The 22383-nt window shown below is 47.6% G+C and overlaps 1 protein-coding gene across 5 annotated transcripts in view; it reads left to right on the forward strand.

The window, feature by feature from the left end:
• MYO1B (myosin IB) overlaps positions 1–22383 on the forward strand; it is a 911317-nt gene that overhangs the window by 401161 nt on the left and 487773 nt on the right. The gene's annotated exons all lie outside the window — the stretch shown is intronic.

Below are 22383 nucleotides of genomic sequence, written 5' to 3' on the forward strand. Positions count from 1 at the left end.
GATATGACATTAGTACATTGTAATTAAAGCTCCTTTCCGTATCTGTTTGACAGTTAGCCTGAAGTATCATTGGTATAAAAATGTTATAACGTCTTTATTTTCATTAGTGCTGCTGTTTTTTAGAGACAGGCTTGCATCTGTTCCTTTCTTCCATGTTCTGGATTCGTCGTAAGAGCTTCCTTGGCGTATTGAGGGCATGGGCTCTCTGTTCATAGTTTCTGATTTCAGAAAAATAGGGAGAAATAGGCTGTTTTTGTTACCCTTTTAGTTAAGGTTTATTTTTTCCCTTTAATGAGGCACAAGTTGTACAGCAGATTTTAATTTAGGATTTGTTATGTTATGTCAGAATTTACCATAAATGAATATTTTGTTGTTGTTTTGTGAATTGTATGTTGGCTTGTCGTTTTTTAAATTGGCTGTACTTCTGTTGTAATTTATAAAAGTCACTAATTTACTATGACTCTGGTTGCAGTGAAAAAAGGCATCACCACAGCTACGTGTGCGCAGGTCCAGGAGGTGGCCAGCCAAGCTAGGTTAAACTCACACAGTTCTGTTACTTGTATCACGTATACCTCACACCACAATGTTTGAATAGGATAGATATTCCCCTCATATTCTGAGAGGTGCTTGTGCTGTAACTGGGTACCAGCAACAATCCTTCATATGACCTGGGCCTGCACTGGTGAGTGATGCTTCTGGAAGAAGGTGGTGGGTAACCTCACTAGGATAACAAACCTACCACTTGCACTCACAGTAAAACAGTGTTAGTTGGGAGTGGTGCTGCTGCCTAAGCAAGGCACCAAAATGTGCAGTAGATTTGCCTCCTTGGGACTGCTCTGAGCTAGGAGACAAATTGCTATCCATTGGTTGGCCCAGGATCCTCCCTGCGTGGGGAAATAAAGATCAGACCTGGGAGAGTGGGCAGTGGCTGAGGAACGGAAATTAAAATGGCGAGAAGAGTTGAGAACTCAATGAGGGATATAGGAATATTTCGGCAGAGATGTTGAACTTGATAGTCAGTGAACTACTGCAGACACAATTCGAGAATACCCTGGACACTTTCTGACTGCATGACGATAAACTGCAGGGAAATATCAGGGCGACTGCTGTAGGAGATGACCGGAAATATCAAGATTTCCCGCCAGCCACTCATCCCCACCTGAAACATAGGGGAACACTAAGCATCGACAAATGAAATGACTGCTGGGAGTGCCCTCTTTTTACACCTCTCTCCACAGTTTGTGATGAACACTTGCTGTTCCTACCCACATTTAATCTTTTCTAGTGATGTTCTAATGTATGCCACTGGGCTGCAGTGCTGAGCTTTGTTTGTTGATGATTGTTGTACTACCATAAAATGTAAAAATTCGAATTAAAAGTATACGTATAGCATGCCCATTGCAATTTAGGCAGCAGAGCACTAAACAAGTAACCGAGAAGTATACTTAGACGCTATGAAGAAGGATAGCCCTGTTTTTTTTTGTTCTGAGGTACACTCTAAAAAGGCAATTGTTTTAGATGTCTAGGCCATTCCCAAGTGCCAAAAGAAAGGTAGTTTAATTGAGGAGAATGCAAATTCTTGATGCTGAGCAAAAGAATGGCAATTTACTTTTTTAGGTCTCGCCTACGACGAACGCGCTGAAAGCGCGTTCTCGCAAGCGAGAACTATAGTCGTCGTCTCAGCAGTCTGAGACCGACGAAGTGAGACAAGACCTGGCCGCGCGCAGCGTTTCTCCATAGGATAACGTTGTGCGCGCGGCCAGGTCTTGTCTCCACGGCATGCGAATGCAGACCGGATCGCGTCGCGCGCCTCTCTGGAATGCAGGGGGAGTCTGCAGAGAGGCGCGCGGCGCTGATAAACAGGCAAGAGGCGCGTGTGGAATCCGAGTCTGCCAGGCTGCACGCGCTTTGCTGCCTGGCATTTACTTTCGCTGTTCTTGTTTCTTGAGTAGTTGCTTGTTTTACTTTCTGCAACCTCTCGTCGTGTTTTCATTTGAATATTTAATTCTTGCATAATTAACTGTGGTAAATGCCATCCACGGACCTGCACTCCAGATTTCAGCACTCATAACTTTACTTTCATTTCCTCAGCAAAATGCCATGTTCCATTTCCAGGCACCTTTGATCAGCACGGTAGCAGTGAGCACGGCACAGATTAATCGGTTTGTCAGTGGAAATACACGTACAGCGCTCCGATACCTTTGAGTTGATTTGGCAGTAAAAGAAACATTTCTGTGTTGGGTAAATCACAGCTTGTGATGCTAGGCAATTCTTGATCGCGCTCATGCCAAGAGTCTTCCACAACACTCTTGCACATGACTTTGAGCCGAGGCTGCGGCATAGATTTACCAATGGAATAGTTTAAATTGACTAACCGGGCCAAAGTATTTTCACCACGCAGAAGTCAGCGACTGATATGCAAATTACCTTGTAACATGAGGCACGTAGGTTGTAGACGATGTATATGACCATTTGTCATGTACCAAGTGCTCTATGAAAGTGCTATAAGACTTGCCATTTAATAATAATAATGCCATTTATTTATCAGTTTTCAAAACAAACACCTAAATAAAAAAATTGTCATTTACAATGCCAATAGCTCTAACTTTTGCTAAGGCGAGACCGTTGCATTGTAAATGCTTATTGTTTTTTGGCACCTTCTATAGGAAAGTTACTGTTGCCTCCAATTTATTTCTTTTCCAGAGGTGCGTTGTTTCTATGAGGTAGCTGGGAACTGCCAGATATTTTGAGTAATACAGGTTTTTATAAATTCAATTCAATTATGGCTTAAATTATGAGTTTATGAAGTTCTCTTAGAATATGAGCAATGTGGATTGATTTTATGTAGTGCCTTTGGCGAAGTGAGGTGACACATTTAGGAACGTCTTTAAGAGGAGACCTGAAAGTAAGGCATTCCCTGCCCCCTTCTAGATGGGAGGGGATCAGGTCAGGGCCTGCACCAGTGTTCTGAAGTTAGTTTGGGCAAGATATCAAGTTGTGCTGATTTGGGCAGGCAGTTCTGGATTGGGAGTGGAACACGAGGAATTCATTTAAACTGGCAAGAAAATCATCAAAACCATCAAATTGTCTAGCTTTTCTAAGTAGGTTTTCAGGTTGTAATATCTTACTTACTTGGCCTAATGAAGCAGAAAGCCAAGTTCCACATTTTAAAAGGATTAGTGATTTGAAAGAGCCAAATTTTACAAATTGTGATCATGATCAAAGGAAAGATGAAACTAGTTCAGTTCTTAGTGACCCTATCCATGTGGATATGAAAGGAAGTATTGTCTGGTCAGTTGTTTCAGAAGCAACACTAAAATAAAGTAGCATGAAGAGACATTCATCGTCAATATCTGTTTTACATAGCAGGTCATTCATTATTTGGAGAATTTGTGTGTCTGTATCACATTTTGGTCAAATTCCAACTGGAAGGTATTCAGGTTTGAATTAGTTATGTTGGTACAGCTTTTTGAATGGTTTGAATGTTTTTGAGAAAGCGAAGCTTAGACAGACTACTTTAAATTATGGTAGTCCATCTGGTCTAGGTTAGGTTTCTTAATAAAAGAGGAATCTGGCCAAATTTTAATACAATGGAAATACTTGTTGATTTCTGGATGAATGTCAGAATTACAGGATCAATGTCAAGAGCTGAGGTCGATAGGATGGTATTGTCTGTATAGGATGAAGAGTTGGTAGATGGTATTATTTGGAGAATGGCTTGAGTGCAGATTTTTTTAGCTTGAGCATTTCGCTGTGTTTCTCTGGAGTGTTGAATGTCATTGAATGTTTATCTCTATGTATTTTTCAGATCTCATCAGAGAAGTTGCCAATATGGCTTACTGTAGGAGCAGAGCATCAAAAAGTTATTTTTATGAATTTGATTATTACAGTTTTTTTACAACTTACTCGGGTGCGGGCTAGAGCATTCGTTGCTATCTTTATAAAATTAATAGTCTTTTGCAAGGAGAATATTCTGGATTTTCTGTGAATCTTTAGTGAGGTAACCGTTTTCAGCAGTTCTTTCCGAGTTTGCTGGTTGTCATTTTGCTGGAATCGAAATTTGCCTAGCTTATGTAACGGTAAGTTTCAATTCTATTAAGGACACGGAGGCGAGGATTATGCTATTCTTCCTTCGCTTTATTAACATCATAAACTCCATAGCAGCTCAGGAAAAATATGAACAAGGAACCAATGCTTTCAAATAAAGCAGTGAAATAACATTTTTTCTCTAGTCCAAAACCACAACTCCCAAGAGTCTCTTATGCACATCCAGTCCATAGTCCTTCCACCATGTCTACAACATCTAGATAGCCAGTCTCCTCTCTCTGCTCTTCCTCTTTCTTCGCGCAGATCACGCATTCGCCTCACTGATCCTGTTTAGCTCCCTCGTTGCCTGCCAGAAAAAACGGACAGCGTAAGCGGGGAGTCACAGGAACGAGACAGCATGACAGAGGAGCATCATATGTGAACAAAAAGAACATAACCGCATAGAGGAAAACACTTTACTTACTGCCATACGGGCGGGCAGGAATCACTGCGCATTCCGGGTGGGATAATCCTCGCCTCCGTGTCCTTAATAGAATTGAAACTTACCGTTACATAAGCTAGGCAAATTTCGATTCTATGTCCGGACCGGAGGCTTCAGATTATGCTAGTTCAAAGCTTACTCACCACCAACTGGGCCAGGTCCACCACCGGTTTAAAATAAAACCTTTTAAACGTGGAATCCGAGGACCAATCTGCAGCCCGCAGTAGATCCTCCAAGCGAGCACCCGCTGCAAACGCCTTAGAAGCCATGGCCCCTCTGGCAGAGTGTGCTCCAAAAAGCTTCGTATTGATGCCTGCCTCTTGCATGACCCAACGCACCCACCTTGCAATGGTGGGGGAGGAGACAGCTTTGTGTGGCTTCCGCAAGGCAATCAGCAATTGACGCTCGCCCGGAGGGCGGATGTCCAAGGTCATATCTTCGTAAGCCTTCAAGCATTGCACAACACACAACTTAGGAGTGTCCAGAAAAGCTGGATATGAAATAGAGCGCGACGCCGACTTTGTGCGACGCCCCAAAGTAAAAGTAACCCCCTCCGGGGAGAAAATTCGTGCCGATCTATCCAACGCGCGCACATCCGACACACGCCTGCAAGAAACCAAGCACAACAGCATGGCTAGCTTAGCTGAGAGCTCCTTCAGAGACAAGTAGACGTTGGCTGGCCATGAAAGGAATAAATTCAAAACCAAATTGACGTCCCAAAGGACCGAATACCGGGGTTCCGGAGGTAACGACAGACGAATACCTCGCAGAAGCCGGCAAACCAAAGGATGTTCTCCGACAGGAGACCTATCGATCGGGTTGTGACCCGCAGAAATCGCAGAACGAATTGCATTAATCGTCCTATAAGCAAGGCCATTCGAGGCTAGTTCCGCCAAGAAATTCAAAATGGGAACGAGGCCCGCGACCAAGGGATCCAAATCCCTTCGAAGACACCAACGCATCCACTTAAGCCAAGCGGATCTGTAGCGCTTCGTCGTACTATCGGCCCATGCTTTGGAGAGAAGGCCCTCAGCCGATCCCGAAAGGCCCGGGAGCGACCAACGTCTCCTGAGAGCCTCCACGCCATGAGACGGAGAGAGTTCCGCAAGACGAGAGGGTGCGGCTCCTGATCTGGATTCCTCAGGAGAAGAGGAAACAGGGGGAGTAGGATTGGAAAATCCCAAGAAAGTTCCAGAAGAACTGGAAACCATACTTGAGACCTCCAGAGCGGTGTAATCAGCACCAACTCCACTCCTTGGCGGCGTTCCTGGGCCGCCGTCCGCACCACCATGGAGAACGGGGGAAACGCAAACGGTTTTTCCCGACTCCAATCCTGCAGAAAGGCGTCCGTGGCCTCCGCCAGGGGATCCGGCCTCCAACTGAAAAATCTCGGGAGCTGGTGATCCAGGCGGGACGCAAACAAGTCCACCGAAAAAGGACCCCAAAGGTCCTGGAGCCATTGGAAGACTCCGGAATCCAGTTTCCACTGACTGGCATCCCTGAGGTACCTGGAGTGCCAGTCCGCAACCTGATTGGCCTGACCCGGCAGATACTCCGCCGTCACCGCAATGTGACGCTCCAGGCAGTACTCCCAGAAGTCCTTCGCCAAGTTCGCCAGAGCGCGAGAACGAGGACCCCCTAGGTGGTTCACATACCGAACCGCTGAAACATTGTCCATTCGGAGTAACACGCAGGCCTTGATTGAATCTTTGGTCCAACAACGAACCGCGAAGGAGCCCGCCAGGAGCTCCAAACAGTTGATATGCAACCGTTGTTCGTCGGAAGACCAGGCGCCGCCGGTGGAGAAATCCCCGCACCGAGCGCCCCAACCCGATCTGCTGGCATCGGATTCTATGACCAGGTCCGGGATTGACCCGAAAATCGCCCGACCATTCCATGCTTCCATGTGAGAAAGCCACCAAGACATCTCCTCCTTCACCTCCTCCGTGAGGGGTATCAACTGATCGTAGCTCATTCCTCTCCGGAGGTGCTGGGCTTTGAGGCGTTGGAGCGCCCTGTAGTGCAGGGGTCCCGGAAAGATCGCCTGGATGGAGGACGACAGGAGTCCCACCACCCTGGCAACGTGACGCAAGGACGTAGTGTCCTTCGTGATCGTCTGTCGCAACAAATGTCGGATTTTGGCAATCTTCCTGGATGGAAGGCTCAGAGCGGCCTCCACCGAATCCACCACGAATCCTAGAAAGGTAATTCTTTGAGTGGGAACCAGCACCGACTTGGAGTCGTTGACCACGAAGCCCAGCCGCTGAAGGAGGCGCACAGCTTGCCGCAACTGCCCGGCCAAACGCACCGGACACTGCCCCATGAAGAGAATGTCGTCCAAGTAGACCAACATCCGTATCCCCTGGCCCCTCAGAAACTCCACCACCGGGTGCAACACTTTCGTGAAGCACCAGGGGGCCGAGGAAAGGCCGAACGGGAGGGCCATGAACTCGTAGACCCTGTCGTTCCACAAGAACTGAAGGAAACGACGATGAGGCGGGTGAATAGGAACCACCAAGTAAGCATCCTTGAGGTCTAGCCTCACCATCCAATCTCGCGGAAGGAGCACGTCTCGGAGGAGGTGGATACCCTCCATTTTGAAGTGCCGATAGACCAACCACCCGTTGAACTCCCTGAGATTGATCACCGGGCGCTTGCCCCCATCTGTCTTGTCCACCAGGAAGACATTGCTGACAAAACCCCTGGGATGGCGCGTTGATTGACGGATGGCGCCCTTGCGAAGCAATTCTGCGACCTCTCCGTCTATCAAACGCGCATCTGACTCTGAGAACACCATCGGCCGCGGAGAAATCTCCTGAATAGGGTGGTCGTAAAACTCTATGTGAAAACCACGGACGGTTTGCAAGACCCAAGCGTCGGCAGTGAGCAACTCCCATTCCTCGTAAAAGGACGCCAACCGCCCCCCTATAGGAACTTGATCCAAACAAAGTACACTCACCGGTGGCATTGTTGGGTCCGGAGTTTTTTCGGTAACCTCTGCCGCCGAAACGCTGTCCTCTGGTGGGGTAGAAATTATTGAAGTTTGCAGAGGTCTGGTATTGCCCTCTGCCGGAGCCTTGCCCTCTATTGTTGGTCTGTTGGCCACGGCCAGTCGCGCGGCCCCTGCCGCGACCGGCCCCACCGGAGAAACGCTGATCAAAAACTCGCTTAATGTTGGATTGCGCCCTGTCCAGCGAGGTAAAGGTGGACACAAATTTGCCCAACTCCTTAATGAAAGGCTCGCCAAAGAGGCCCCCTTGGGCCACCGCGCCCGCCTCAGAGGAGGCCAAGTCCCCCAATTTCGGGTCCAACTTAATCAGTAAAGAACGCCTGCGTTCAGTGGAGAGGGCGCAGTTGGCATTCCCCAGGAACACGATTACACGTTGTGCCCAGTTCGATAGCACCTCCGGGGAAATGACCGTGCCATTCGCCTTCGCCTCCTCAGCCATGTCGAGGATTTTCGTGGCAGGCCCGACTGCATCCAACAACTTATCCTGACACGATCTCCAGGACCGGTCAATGCCCTTGCGGGGGTCTTTCATGAATTTGGCCAGGAAGGTGGCCATTTTAGCGTCCAACTCGGGGGTCATGGCCACCTTGCCGTCCAAAGTGGGCCTCGGGCATTCCCCCCGCAAGCAACCCCTAGCCTCTTTCTCTAGGGGCTTGCGCAGGCGACCCGCAACGAACTTTGCTACAGTCTCCCCCGGTGCCCAGGCCGCAGACCGTGGGTGGACAATCTCGTCCGGGTCCAACATGCCCGATTCATCCCGAGGGAGCACTGTTGAGCTCGAGGGGCGCCAAGAGCGCACCGACTCCCCGTCATCGTCCGTGTCAGGGGAATCGTACACCGGGGACGAGGGGGCAGTACCCACATCTCCCACGGGCTCAGGGCCCGACAGGGGCGCAGGGGGGAAACAGTCACCTTAGCCAAAAAGGCGTCCCGGAGACGCTCAAAGGCACCCTTGTCAACCCCCTGCATCCCTGAAGGAGAACCCTCCCCACGGGGTTTCTTAGTAGGTGGCGGGCGTTCGCCCGACGTCCCTGGGGGGTCAGTAGGCGCCCCCAGATGTGCAGACCCCAACTTAGCACATTCCTCCACAATACGTGCTGAGAGGCGGTCCTCCATGGGCCCCACCACCTCAGTGACGCAGCGGTATATGGAGCTATCCACCGCTTGATAAAATTCATCATCTTGGAGGCAAGAGTAGGGCTCCTCCTCATACTGCTCTTCGTGTGCCATATCCCCAAACAACCTACAACACAGGCGCAAAACCTTAAAACTGCAGCAACTAGGCACCAAAAGCACCCTAAAGGGTGTACTGTAGCTTTAACAATGTGGGCAGACAGGATGACTGCAATTAATATTGGGGCCAACCAACGTTGCAGGTAGGGGGGCACCTACACCCCAAGGCGCGCGGACCCTCCACACCGGGGCCGGGTCTAACTGCCCCTCAAGCGCGCCAAGCCACACTTGTTTGAACGGTGCATACAAGCGCCTACAGGCGTTTCCGCGGTCTCAGCCGCAATACCGACCCCAGCGGGCGTCCACAATGCAGGGAATACAGACCCGGTTAACCGGGCGTCAGAGGGACAGACGAGGGCAGGCTCCGGCGCAGACAGGCTCCCCAGCGCGACTCCCGAGATCGTAGAGACGCGCTGAGGAGTCGGCGAGACGCACGGGCGCCCTCTGGCGGGTGTTGTGATCACCGCGCCAAACGGGAAAAAATCAAAAGCCGCGTAGGAACGAATTAAGCGTTCCCGCGGCTGAGGGCTCTGAAAGGGAAACAGCGTTACACAACGCAACAAGCCCCCAACAATTCCGCTTAACAGCAACACATGCAAAAAGGCACAAAACCTCAAAACTGCAGTGTAATGACTGAGGAACACAAACAAAAGCACTTATCTGGCTGCGGGAGCAGCGAAGAAAGAGGAAGAGCAGAGAGAGGAGACTGGCTATCTAGATGTTGTAGACATGGTGGAAGGACTATGGACTGGATGTGCATAAGAGACTCTTGGGAGTTGTGGTTTTGGACTAGAGAAAAAATGTTATTTCACTGCTTTATTTGGAAGCATTGGTTCCTTGTTCATATTTTTCCTGAGCTGCTATGGAGTTTATGATGTTAATAAAGCGAAGGAAGAATAGCATAATCTGAAGCCTCCGGTCCTGACATAGAATTCAAATCACTTATATACCAACGTGCTGATGATTTCTCTTTAACATATTTTTGAATGAAAGGAACAAATTAGATAGTAGTACTAAAGGTTGAGGAATTGTTCCAGCTGGTAAGATCTTCCATCACTAGTGGTGTCCTTGGCTGTTGCTAGGTATTTTAAATAATCTAAAAGGTGATAAATAGAAATGTGGATGGAATGCTCCATATTTTCACCGGTTTAATTTTGCCCATATTTTGGATCTAAACTTTTTATAGGTTAGTGAGGTTTTGGTCTGGGCACCATCCGGTTAAGAGAGATCTGTTCTGCCATAAATCTAACAACATCATGCCTTTACAGGCAAAAGTATGTCACTTTAAAAAGTATTTCATTTATTATGAATAGAATCTGCAGTTTTAAACACTAAATTAAGAATCACCTAATATTCCTATCAGTGAATCAAGTAAATTGTTGTAAAACATCTATCAATAGTGAATGACCTTTAACTTTTTCGTTCTAGTGTGTTCAGCCTTTTCATTGTGTAGTTTTTGTACTCTGTTGAAATTTTTTTCAGTGTGATATCTTTTAAGGTCAATAACAAGACTGTGGTGTGGAGTGTCTGAGTACAGACAGTTTCTTTGATATGTCAATTTGCCTTGTTTTAGAACCTAGAATTTCCATTGCTATGTTCAGAAATTCGTTGAGTTGTAGCAAGTCTTTGGGTCACCCCCAAGCTAAATAAGCATTCGCAAAGCCACTAGGTATAGCTTGAATATACCAAAAAATGTAAACACAGGAATTGACAAATGCGGTTCATGTGCATTGTATGATCAAATGCTGTTTATCACATTAAAGCCTATCCTACTGGCTTTGGATGCTGGAAAAAGTAACAAAAAAAATCTTGATTTCTGTGTCGGATGTTTACAGGAGAAAGAACAGAATACGACAGACCGCATAGTTGAGTTATTTTCTATATTTTGAATAATCCCTTGTGCATTCTAATGGAAGCACTGACAGCCACGGCCGGTGGTGGGAGTACCTGCCGGGCGGTGACGTGGGGAGGGTGAGGGGCAGGGTGGGGGTTAGTATTGTATGGATTACGGAGTTTAACAGGTAGGTAAACATATAAATAAATAAAACTAATTTTGTTGCGGGCACTGCATCGCGTTTGGTGATGAAATGCACGAAAATACATTTGTTTTATTTATTTTTATGTTTACTTACCTGTTAAACTCCGTAATCCATACATTACTACCCCCCACCCTGCCCCTCCCCACGTCACCGCCCGGCAGGTACTCCCACCACCGGCCTCGGCTGAGCACTGATAGCATGACCTTGGAAAGTAATGTTCCATCTGGGTGGGGCCAAGCAAAAGCTCACGCTGTTTATTTTAAAGAATTGCAAAAAATGTCATCAAAACAGATGCTCTGTTGAGCCGGACCTAAAAAGAGAAGTCTACCTTGCTTAAATCGGCCTGTTATAAAAAAGTTAAAATAGTCTTGAACTAATATTTGTTGTATTTTATCATTCACTGACATACTTTTGGGATCCTTTAAAATAAGTCAGATGCTGTCAAAATCCAGTAAAATGTGTAGAACGTGGTTTTCCATGCATTTAATGTCACTGTTCTATAAAGAGAAACGTTCTGCATACCGTGCCTAATAAGACCACTACCTATGATTACTAAAGCACAAGCAAAAAGCTGGTGATAATTTTACTCCAATAATTGCGTAAAAAGTAACCCTGGGCGTAGTGGGCGTAGTGGGGCTTCGTGGAGCTACGTGAAGTGGGCGAGAAACTACGCCCACCTCCGCACTCCGCGTAGCCCCACTACGCACCGCAGGCCTCCCTCCCGCCCTCCCTAAATACTTTAAATTAAAAGTGTAAAAGAATTAAAAGGCACTTACCTTGCCCGCCGCTGCCCGCCGCGTCCCCGGGGCTCGCTATCTTCATGGCTTCCGTCTTGTGTATCTAATGCGCATGCGCGGGCGACCGCGCATGCGCATTTCTCGTGAGAAATGCGCATGCGCGGCCGCTCGCGCATGCGCATTAGATACACAAGACGGAAGCCATGAAGATAGCGAGCCCCGGGGACGCGGCGGGCAGCGGCGGGCAAGGTAAGTGCCTTTTAATTCTTTTACACTTTTAATTTAAAGTATTTAGGGAGGGCGGGAGGGAGGCGGGTGGCGGCCAGCTACGCTCCGTGTGCGGAGCGTGCATAGTGCCGGATTCTACGCCTGCTACGCAAAATGCGTAGAAGCCGGCACTACGCACACTCCGTGCACGGAACGTAGCCGCCCGCCCAGGGTTAGTAAAAAGACTGAAACAATGACGCTCTTTTATCTCTCAATGGGAAGTATTTTATGATAACTGGTTGTGGTATTGTATTGCAGTATTTATATAGCGCATACTACTCCTATGTGGGGTGCTGAAATGCTTGCATACATGAGTAGTACACTACACCATGCTAGGTGTGCAGCTGGATAGTATTTTGTCTTTCTTTTAAATATATGCAGAAGGGGTTTCTTTTCGTGCGTGATAACCATGCCATGCAGTTTTTGTCCTTAGAGACACATGGCATGAGTGCAGGATAATGAAGTGTGGGAGACAGACTCGCAGTTTTATGGTTTTCTGTGTGCTGATAGCTTTGAACAGCTACAGGGCCCTTTGAGGTATTCTATATGATATACCCTGCTTAGCTGGTTACTCCACTGGGCTGTCCAATCTGAAAGTTTGTATATAGTTGTGGTCCTGAGTTAGAGTGGTTTGAGGGAGGGAGATATGGAGTAATCTGTTGGAATGGACATTTTTGTTATCATCCCATTTTTAAGTGTCTTTGTGAGGTGTAAAGAAGCAGTCCAATTGTATAGATATTTGTGACCTGCAGGGTAAATTATACTAAAGTCCTCCGAATTGTCCAGAAATGTCTGACCAATCTCCTCAGTTATTCCATGCTTATTCCTTTGGTGAAGACTGTTTTTTGCGCTGTAGAGTGCTAGTGATGGACAACCCTCATAGCAGATTTGTTGTATGTGAATTTAAGAGGTATATGTTATACTTTTGTTGCTGACCGCTGTGTTTTATGGTTTTAGTATTTTTGTGGACCATGAATGTTATATTTGCAAGTTCATAGCTATATAATGCCACAGCGAACCATAGATCAGCTTTTCAAAGCTTAAGTACGACCCAAAGAACAACCGGCCAATCTCCCTCCTCCCCTTCCCAGCCAAGGTCATCGAAAAAGTCGTCAACACCCAGCTCTCCCGCTTCCTAGAAGACAGCAAGGCACTTGACACCTCCCAATCCAGATTCGGAAAAAATCACAGCACCGAGACCGCATTCATCGCTGCCACAGACGACATAAGGATCATGCTCGACAAAGGAGAAACCGCAGCACTCATCCTGCTGGACCTCTCTGCCGCATTCGACATGGTATGCCATCATACCCTCCGCACACGACTCCACAACGCCAGAATCCGCAACAAGGCTCTCAACTGGATCTCCTCATTTCTCACCGGCAGAACCCAGAGAGTCCACCTTCCGCCATTCCTGTCTGAGGCCTCCAAGATCATCTGTGGCGTTCCCTCAAGGATCCTCCCTCAGCCTAACGCTCTTCAATGTCTACTTGGCTCCTCTCGCCAACATCGCTCGGACACACCGCATCAACAAAGTATCATACTCAGACGACACCCAGCTGATCCTCTCCCTTACGAAAGGCCCCACTACTGCCAAAAACAACCTTCACAACGGACTACACGCCATCTCCAACTGGATGGATTCAAGCCGCCTCAAGCTAAACACCAATAAAACAGAGATCGTCATCTTCGGCTCCAAGCCCTCAGCATGGAACGACTCCTGGTGGCCCAACTCCCCAGGCACCGCACCCTCACCCACCACCCACGCTCGCAACCTGGGCTTCATCTTGGACTCCACTCTCAGCATGACTCAGCAGGTCAACGCAATCTCCTCCTCCTGCTACAACATTCTCCGCATGCTCCGCAAGATCTTCAAGTGGATCCCCGTCGAGACCAGGAAAACAGTCACCCACGCCCTGGTCAGCAGCCGATTTGATTACGGCAACGCCCTATATTCAGGAACAAAGGCCAAGCTACAAACCGAGCTACAACGTATCCAGAACGCATCCGCACACCTAATCATTGACGCCCCACGCCGCCACCACATCTCCCTCCACCCCAGAGACCTACACTGGCTACCCGTACCGAAAAGGATCACCTTCAAGCTCCTGACCCACGCATACAAGGCTCTCTACAACACCGGTCCAGCCTACCTCAACGACAGACTTTCCTTCCACGCTCCCACACGCCATCTCCGCTCCGCCAACCATGCTCTCGCCACCATCCCCTGCATCCGCCGCACCACCGCCGGAGGAAGATCCTTCTCACACCTCGCCGCCAAAACCTGGAACTCTCTACCACTCCAGCTACGCCAGACCCAGGACCTCCTAACTTTCAGGAAATGCCTCAAAACATGGCTTTTCGACCAGTAGCATCCCCTCTCCCCAGTGCCTTGTGACCCTAACAGGTGAATAGTGTGCTTTATAAGTTTATTGATTGATTGATTGATTGATTGATTGATTGAAGTACATATCGAAGGCTGTCTCCTGGTTGAGTTTTTTTGCAGTTTGTGGGTTGTAAGCAGAGAATTTCACTTGAGGGTGCTACTATTTTGTGGGCGCTGTTGCCAGGATGTGGGTGTTGCATTTACCTATTAAATAGCCATGTTTTCAACTGTCTTCAGATGTGTATATGCTCATCTGTGCTTCTAATGTAGGCTGAGTTCCAGAGTTAGGCAGCTTGTACTGAAAAAGCTGTGCCCCCTACGGATTTTTTATGGTAGATTTAGATTTAACCCAATCGCGCCTTGGTTACCTCAGGCATTTTGTAGAACTGAATGAACTCTGATTGCTACAGAATCATCCGGTTTCGTCATTTTCCGGTAAAGCAGTGGCGAAGGGTAATATTGTTTTTTACGTACTAAAAGCTTGATACCCCATGCTTCAAACTGGGGTGTGGCGGTTAGTATCAATTATGCGATCTCTGCTGTCCTTAGGTTGAAAGAGTTATTTCTTTTTGAGTATGAATTCATTGATTAACACACTTAGTGGCTAACCAGTCCAGAGAAGAGAATTGATTTAATGCTGGTATGGTTTCCAGTAAATTTCAAATATTTCTTCGGTTCTAATGATCATGTGATCCCTGTGAAGTGTATTGAGGTATTAGAAGGATCTGATTAGACTGTGCAAGAAGACTGAGGAGAGCAGGGAGCGGGTACTTCATGCTGGCGCTTCTGATCATTGGCCCTTTCGCTGGTGTTGCGTAGGTTGACATTTATCAATATTGTCTTTAGATGTTCTCTATTAGGCTGATCAGTGCTTAATTTCTAAAAAAAAAAAAATCATACGTGCCAGGGCTCTCGTCAGGAAGCCACTGCAGCCTGCACTACATCGCCCCTGCCATGCTGCCAATGATCGTAACAACACAACTACTAACCATCACACTCCTACAAGTGTGATAGTTCAGACTATTTCAGGCCTCTGAAGGTATAGAAATGGATGGGCAGCAGGCAATAGTCATTTTAATGTATGTTGAATTAATACTTAACTGGTGTTGTGGCCATCTCTAAATTAGCCAGACAGTGCCAACTTGGGGCCGACTGTCACAAGTGCCGGTGCTGACAATTAAGTGACAGTGCTGAGCACCGGAAACCACCAGCTCAAATTAAGCACTGGGCTGATTACACTTCTGCAGCACAACCTCCCCTTCTCCTCTGAATGGGCTGAATGTTTTGTCTATTTGTGCAGGGTCCATTATTGTTGTTTTATTTTTCACATGGTCTTTTCTTTGCTCATTTGTTTGACGAGTCGGTCTTTCCTGTACAAGATGTGGGGAAGTTGAGTTTTCTTTATTTAGGTTTATCATACTCGCAATCGATGGTTCCGTGTCGATTGTTGGGATTATTTGTTTGTTTTGTGCTGTCTTCATCTGTAGACATCGAGTTGTGAATTGTAGAGGTGGTCTTAGCTATTAATTGTTTTAATGATTTGGATGTCATCTACATAGTTGTAACAGATGAGGTTGTATGATTTAATCAGAACTGGTAAGGGGGTTATTTAGATGTTGAATAATAGAGGAGATATGATAGACCCCTTGAGGAGGTGATGTGAAAATTGGTTGGTAGACTACGCTTTGTGAAATAAGTAGCAATCCATTTTAGAGCTTTTTCACTGATTCAGAGGTGTGGACAGTGTCAAAGACAGCTACTAATCCATAAGTAACATGGCAGCTACTCCATTTTCGTCCTTATGCAATACAAGCGGCCTATTTCCGGATACCAGATTATTCATAATTAACAGAAAAAGTGGTTGTTGAACATGCATATTCTGTTGAAGAGGAGGAGAACTCGACGTCACAGCAGGCATAAAAGACTTCTTTGAGAAAAACAAGTTGTAGAGTTCAAGCCACTAGATGGCAGGAGTCCAACACTGGCAGGATGGCAGGAATGTGCATAGTATGTGAATCTGCAGCACTATATGCGACAAACAGATGCTTACAAGGTAAGTAACATACTCCTTATGCTGGCTTCTTCTGTTCGTAAATCACTGTTTTAGCTTTAAGCATGAAAACTATGCAAAATATTGCAAAATATAAGCAATTAGGTTTATTGAACTCGACCAGTTTTGCAAGGTATAAATGTGCACATTTTTGACCATTCATTTCATAGTTCACTTATACTGTCTGCAGAAAACAGTCATAACATTCTTCTGCATTTTTTGTTTAGTAACCAATCCTTTGCCAAGCCCAAATGTAGCTTTTTTTTGGGGGGAACAAGTTAGAAGTAACTTACAAAAAGATGCCAATATTACTGGTTTATAGGGAAAAGGGGATATAAAATGTCAGTGTAACTATTATCAAAAAGTTGACAGAATTTAGATACACAGAAGAAGTGATAAACAAAGGACATCAGATGTGTTATGGAACAAGCAGCAGTCTAGTGTCTGGGGGGTGGAGTCGTGGGAGAGACCGGAACGGGAGGAGCTGGGGGGGACACAGGAAAGGGCAGTTAGAGTAGGTACGGGGAGTAGAAAGGTTTTTAATAATAAAGCTCTGTAGAACAATCACCAGCGTCGGCCTCTTCATTGAGAGGACGACGCGACAACTGGCGACAAAGGTGGGATGGTAGCGCTGTGCCAGTGCGCCAGTCCCTGAGCGGTGATCCGGTTCCAGCGTGGGGCATAACTAATTAGAGTCGCCGTCGCGACGAGCGTGCCCCCCCCCTTCCTCCCCAGAGAGCGCGGGCCGTGAGTGTGAGAAGCCCTAGCAGCGCGTTCCTGGCCGAGGCTCCGCGACCTGGAGGTAGTGTTGAGCGTAGCCTGCGAGCGCTGTGTGCGCGCTGAAGCCTGGGTGCCTACCCCAGCTGTAACGAGGGTCGGCGTGAAGACATCGAGGACGGGAGCCCACCCCGATTCTACCTGTGCCTGAGAGGCTTGTGAGGACTTGCCAGCGTGGAGCTGCAGTGGTCCTGGCCTTTGCGAGAGCGCTGCTGCCTGCAATTCGGCGTGGTGAGTGAGCACCGGAATGAAAAGAACCGAAAGCAATAGAGAGCCAAATCTCGTCGAAAACGAGATTTCAAAGCAGCGGCCATTTTGGGGTCAGGCATTTTGCTCCTATCCCCTATCAAGGATACTGAGTGGCCATTTGGAAGTCAGGCGGTTGCAAAGTTCAACAAGCATAAGCAAGTACAAGCTCTGAAGTCAACAAGCACAAGCAAATGCAAGGTCCGAATTCAACAAGCCTAAGCAAATGCAAATTCCGAATGAAATAAGCACAAGCAAATGTAAGATCTGAATTCAACAAGTACAAGCAAATGCAAATTCAGAATACAATAAGCACAAGCAAATGCGAGTCTCAAAATAAATATTTAGCACCGAGAGGAATAATTGACTGAAAGTAAAAAAAAACAAGTGCCAGAGGCGAATCTCAATCCTCAGCTGATTGCCTGGTCATCTGCACAAGTCGTGATTAGGACAAGAATAAGATGGCGACATCGCCGACGCGGAGAGCAGAAGCTCCAGCTGCAGCCAACAGACTAGGGATGATGGGCGCCTCCTATCTACGTCCTCCGGAACCACTTGCACTGATAGCGGGAGGAGGAATGGGTCTCAGGTGGCAAGAATGGCTTGAGGATTTTGAAGATTTTATGCAAGGCTCGCAGGTGATGGAGGAAGATCAGAGATTAATTGTGCTCCGCAATTTGGTGGGGAAGGAAATTAGCCAAATCATCAAAGAATTACCGACTGATGACGCGGGGTGGTATGCCAAAGTACGAGATGCCTTGAATAGAAAGTTTTTACACAAGAAAAATGCGGATTACAAAAGATACACCTTCAATTTGGCATCGCAAGAAAAGGAAGAGCCCATGAGCACATTTATCACTAGACGATATTGTGAATTTGACAACTTCTCCACAGAAGATGCCATCAGGCTACGCATCATAGAGGGATGCCAATCAGAGTCACTCCGAAGACGCCTCCTACGGAAAAGTCACACGTTAGATGAGATCGAAGAAATGACCAGAGTTCACAATCAGGCGGAGGAGCATGCTAAAAAGATGGAGGCGGGACGTGTGAAAAACGCGAGCAGGTCTTCCGGCTTCAAGCACGTACCACTCGCAGACACTCTCGTGAGAGGCGGAGGACGTCAAGACCTAATTCTCATCACAAATATACAGGACACAAACGTTATGACTCTGGTCGACGGGACAAGAAGCGGGAGCGTCCTCTCAAATGTTCCAGGTGCGGATACAATTTCCCTCACACGGATGCCTGTCCAGCGTTGGGGCAGCAATGCCGGAAGTGTGGGAGAGACAACCATTTTGAAAATGTTTGCGGAGAATATCGGAAGAACAGACAGAAAGACTACACAAGCTAGTCTCGCCCAACAACAGTGCGACATCATGCCAAAGCCGTCCGAGACCGCCAAGGATCATCCTCTGGATCCTCTCGGTCGAGTCGAGAGTCACGCAAATCGCAGTGGCTAAGGCGGTCACCGTCACGAGAATCACGGTCAGCGTAACCTGCATCACAGGACAGTGACTAGTACATTTGCATGGTGGCCGACCCAGATCAGCTCAAGAAATACCCACGACTAGACATTCGCGTAGGGAATCACGCGACAAAGTTTGTGCTCGACAGTGGTGCTTCCCTAAACTATATCCCAGTGACTGAATACAGGAGAATGAAGCCTACACCTCCGTTAAGCCCTGCACATGTCAGAGTGTACACCTGGATGTCCAGAAAACCACTTCCGTGTTTGGGAAAGTTTGCAACCACTCTCACGCACAAGGACCAGTCTGTACCTGCTCACATACACGTAATTGAAGGACCAGAAGCGGACTGCCTCCTCTGCCTTCCCACTGCTGAGCGACTTCGGTTGGTAGAAATCTTATATAGAGTACACGATGACCCAGACATCCACAAATTTCCCAAGCTGTTCACTGGACTTGGAAAAATGACACGATGTCAGGTACGCCTACACAGAAATGAAAAGGTGACGCCTGTCGCTCAACATCACAGGCGGGTCCCATTCCACCTCCAGAAGGCTGTAGAGGATGAACTACAAGAGCTCTTACAAGCGGATTTCATTGACCGAACGGAAGGTCCTACCCCATGGGTTTCACCAGTGGTGATCGTGCCGAAAAAAGGTACCCCCGGAAACGTGCGCCTATGTGTCGACATGAGGGTCCCAAATACGGCCATTGAGCGAGAACGTCATCCCGGGCCGCATTTGAGTGACATGATCGCGTCCCTGAATGGAGCTCAAGTCTTCTCCAAATTGGACTTAAATAAGGGATATCACCAGCTTGAGCTGCATGAAAGGTCAAGATACATCACCACGTTTGCCACTCACCTTGGACTTTTCAGATATAAACGACTCAGTTTCGGAGTATCTTCTGCAGCTGAGATCTTCCAGGAATCCATAAGAAAGACAATTCACCACATCCCCAACGCACTAAACTATAGTGACGATATCTTGGTTTATGGTGCGACTGTTCAGGAACATAATACAGCACTGGACAGAGTCTGTCATGCTCTACTTGAAGCAAACCTCACACTGAACAAATAGAAATGTGAATTCCACAAGTCTACTTTGGAGTTCTTTGGACACATATTTTCAGGAGCAGGGATGAAACCAGACCCTGAGAAGGTAGCAGCCCTGAACGACACGAAAAGCCCACAGGATGTCGGTGACATAAGATCTTTCCTAGGAATGGCGAGCTACTGTGCCAGATATATAAAAGACTACGCCACCATCAGCTATCCGCTGCGTAACCTCACCAAGCAAGGACAACCATTCAAGTGGACACCTCAATGTGAGCAGGCGTTTCAGGCGATCAAAAGGGCCATGGAATCAGCAGACAATCTGGCCTACTTTAACGGCAAAAGGAAAACGGAAATAACTGTGGATGCCAGCCCAGTTGGCCTAGGGGCCACCCTTGCGCAGTTCGATCATGACACTGATCAGAGGCACATTGTCGCATATGCCAGCAGGAGTTTAACTGACACTGAAAAAGCTTACTCCCAGCCAGAGCAAGAGACTCTTGCTGTTGTCTGGGCTTGCGAGCACTATCACATCTTTGTTTACGGCAAGCATTTTACATTAGTCACAGACCACCAGGCACTAGTCACCATATTTGGCAACCCCAGAGCCCAGATGCCTCCTCGGATAGAACGCTGGGGCCTGCGGCTGCAGGAGTACACCTACACCAATCCTGCCGACTATGTCGAGACATCCCAGAACATCACGGGCGTCAGGACCGTCCCTCGGGGAGGAATATATTCGTTTTGTGGTCGACCAAGCCAGACCACCGGCCGTCCCACTGGAAACCATCTATGAGGCCACTGCCCAGGACAATATCATGCAACAAGTGAAACTACGAATACAAACGGACACGTGGCGACATTGCAATGATGATGACAACCGAGATCCCAGTGAAAGACAAGAACTCAATACCTTCAAACACGTGAGAGATGAACTGTCCGTCACAACAGAAGGGCTCATACTCCGAGACCAAAGGATAGTTATTCCAATGCAACTTCGCCAAGGCGTGATCAACTTGGCTCACACGGGTCATCGTGGGATGGTAGCCACCAAGAGAGCGCTCCGAGAGAGAGTGTGGTTCCCGCTATTAGATCAGATGGTGGAATTAACCCTCAAGGACTGTCCTCAATGTCAATTGGTGAGTCAGGGAGAGCCTCCCGCTCCCCTTCAAATGTCTACCTTGCCGAATGGTGTATGGCAAGAAATTGCCTTGGATTTCTTTGGACCCCTTCAATCAGGGAAGTACATTCTGGTACTCATGGATGAGTACTCCAGATTCCCCATTGCACAGTTTGTCTCGTCCACCAAGGCCACCAGTACCATTGCTGTCCTGGATGAAGTGTTTGCAGCGTGGGGTATTCCGATTGAGGTCAAAACAGACAATGGCCCACCGTTCAATGGTCAAGAGTTCGGGGAGTTTGCCAAACATCTTAACTTTAAGCATCGTAGGATCACTCCCCTCTGGCCCCAGACTAACGGAATGGTGGAACGTTTTATGGCCACTCTGAAAAAGGCACTTCAGCAAACGTCTCTGGACAAGAAAGATCCGCAAGTTGCCCTGAATGAAGTCTTGAGGGCATATCGAACAACTCCCCATGCGACTACTGGCAAGTGCCCTGCCACTCTCATGCTGGGGCGTACCATCAGGACTAGAATACCCACTTGGGAAAACACCCTACAATCCCAGTCTGATAACGCTGGACATGAGGACATTGCTAATCAAGATCGCAGAAACAAAGAAAAGATGAAGTCCTACACTGACGCTAGGCGAAGAGCTAAATCCACGTCCATCCAAGAAGGGGATTGGGTGCTAGTCAAACAGGAACAACAAAAGAAAACGGACTGCAGTTATCGTGCTGAACATTTGGTGGTCACTCAGCAAAAAGGAACTATGATTACTGCAGAATCTGAAAACAAGAGAATCACACGCAATGTGTCCCATTTTCAAAAGTGCACCCCAGCCGTCAGGGATGCCCTTGACAAGACAACAGGAATCTCAAACAACGAAAGGACAGTCACCAGTCCTGTATTGCTGAGGCCTGAGGATCATGCTGAATCTGAGAACGAGAATGCAGAGGCATCTCTCAGACCCCGACGGAACATCCGCAGACCTGTGCGGTTGATTGAGGAACTGTAGATACTCTCTAACTCAATTTTATTTTGTTAAGAAAGGGGGAGATGTTATGGAACAAGCAGCAGTCTAGTGTCTGGGGGGTGGAGTCGCGGGAGGAACCGGAACGGGAGGAGCTGGGGGGCACAGGAGAGGGCAGTTAGAGTAGGGACGGGGAGTAGAATGGTTTTTAATAATAAAGCTCTGTAGTACAATCACCAGCGTCGGCCTCTTCATTGCGAGGACGACGCGACAAGATGGAAGTCGACAAAGGTCACCCTTGCATGAAGAAAGATAATCTACCTTTTCATGCATATGGTTTCCTTCTCTTCTGTGTTGCAAAATGTGTGAGCGTTTTTCCAAGCATCAGTCACACGACCTCAGTCCCTAGTCCTTATCGGGAGTTTCTCCAACTGCCAATCTAGTACCAGCAGTATCTTGGTAGTGGTATTACTAATTTGTGGTACACATCCAAA

The sequence above is a fragment of the Lissotriton helveticus genome, chromosome 3_1 (assembly GCF_964261635.1).
Source record: "Lissotriton helveticus chromosome 3_1, aLisHel1.1, whole genome shotgun sequence".
Classification (NCBI taxonomy): domain Eukaryota; kingdom Metazoa; phylum Chordata; class Amphibia; order Caudata; family Salamandridae; genus Lissotriton; species Lissotriton helveticus.